The sequence below is a fragment of the Chiloscyllium plagiosum genome, unplaced genomic scaffold, assembly GCF_037043375.1.
Source record: "Chiloscyllium plagiosum isolate Xiang-an unplaced genomic scaffold, Cpla_swu_hap1 HiC_scaffold_40, whole genome shotgun sequence".
NCBI lineage: Eukaryota > Metazoa > Chordata > Chondrichthyes > Orectolobiformes > Hemiscylliidae > Chiloscyllium > Chiloscyllium plagiosum.
This window is the reverse complement of record NW_028270178.1, coordinates 42,987,805-42,989,676: the sequence shown is the minus strand read 5'-3', so window position 1 is coordinate 42,989,676 and position 1,872 is coordinate 42,987,805. Positions and strand designations below refer to the sequence as shown.

The window sequence follows — 1,872 nt, the reverse complement described above, 5'->3', positions numbered from 1 at the left end:
CTCTTTCTCCTGTCACTTTAACCAGGTGAAAATACCAGTTTTAAATGAATGCAAGAAGAGATTATGTTTTTTTTGTGCCTATTCAGTAGAGGATTTTCAGCTGTAAACTGTTTGTGTTTGAAAATTCGAGGATTGATTGCAATTCTCTGAGAGCAACATTGATCCGAAAACACATGTCCAAGTACTGTGAGGAAGTGGTTAAGCAACTCCACATATGGATGAGCAAGGGCCGCTTTATTGTGGCGCCGTGGCTTAGTTGGTTAAAGCGCTTGTCTAGTAAACAGGAGATCCTGGGTTCAACTCCCAGTGGTGCCTACTTGTTGCGTTCATGTTTGGGCTTGGTTTTTCAAGTCTTTGCGAAAGTAACTCAGCGTCTTGGACTTTCACCCTGTTAAGATTTGGTGATGCAGGTTAAGTTCCAACAGTTAATGCCATGCTTTTTTATATATTCCGAAATATCACTTATGTCTGTAGTTTCATTCCATTATTCCACAAGCACTTCTGCTTCTCCTCCTCTTTTATTCCCCCTCCTTCATTCCCAGTTAGGTCGGAATAACGAGATGAGGCAGGAGACGCTGCAGATTTGCCGGGGAATTTTGTGGTAATGTCAGAGATACCACCAGGTGATCACTCTCATTCTCTGATGTCACCGTTCATACATTTAAACCAAAAATATATGCATCGTTGTGCTTCTTTATTTGTAGTGTAATTGCTTTTTTCCTGGTGGATTAGGAATTCTATTTCAATTCGAAACAGTCATAATTGTTTGAGGAAGAACGGTCGCCTTGCCTGGTTTGAAGTGACAGACACATTATCCGGAGAATGTGAACCCAGTTCAACGTACTCCAGTCAGTGGGCAAAAAGCCTCTCAGCAGCTGCACACTCAAATTGTCTCGAAATGTCAGACTTTTCACAGAGCCGAAATAGGTAAAGAGCTGTATGGACAGGCAGAGTGTCGGAGAATGTGTAACAGGAAGAGGGTGAGATGGATGCGCAGAGACAAAGAGAGGCGTATGGAGACACATGCTGAGTTAGACACTCAAATGACCAATTCGCCATTCGAAATTGCTGCAAACTGAGAGAAAGGAAACGAAAGAAGGCAATCATTTAAGCACAGCCTTTCCCCAGCTGAGAGCAACGGAAACAGCATTATAGTCAATAAAGTCCTTTTGAATTTGTAAAGGTGACGGTTGTCTATAATTGAGATATTTTGATAAAAATCCTGATTCAATAGATAAAACGGATAATTTTCCTAACATTATAATGTAGAAATGTATAAGTAACGGCTTTCTGTCGATCTAAAACTTTAACTCAGTTTTTCTCCACAGATTCCGTCAGGCCTGCTGCGTTTCTTCAACAATTCATGTCTTTGGTTCAGATTTACATTATCAAAGAAAAATTAAAATCAATATTCTGTTGATCGCTTCATTTTTAAAACCCATCAGAAAATAAAACTGGTTACACTCTCAGACACAAATATACACTACACCGACTATGCACATGCAAACAAGCAAAACCACTTTCAAATTTAGGCCGTGGCAGACCCAAGACCGAACGTCACAGTATTGTATTCGAGTCGAGACAACGTGTTGGGAATTCACGTTTTCGCGACCTGCCAAATGCACAACTGTCAAATTGACTGACTGTAACAACAAGCTCCATCGAAACCGCCTGTCCTTGGCAGAATGTTATCGGGAGAATAATATTGATTCCCAGATGCGTTTTCAACTACCAATTCACTCTGTCATCACGACCACGTTATTTCATCTCAGGAACAGTACCTGACTGTACCGCACCTCAGCAGAAAGTGATAACTTTAGATGCTGGAGATCAAAGTCAATAAGTGTAGCACTTGGAAATCACAGCCTGTCA

At 41.0% G+C, this 1,872-nt stretch overlaps 1 non-coding gene across 1 annotated transcript; it reads left to right on the top strand.

The window, feature by feature from the left end:
• The first annotated feature begins 241 nt into the window (after nt 1-241).
• On the top strand, nt 242-315 carry trnat-agu (transfer RNA threonine (anticodon AGU)). The gene has a single exon. It is a non-coding gene; the product is annotated as a tRNA-Thr (tRNA).
• Nucleotides 316-1,872: the final 1,557 nt, after the last annotated feature.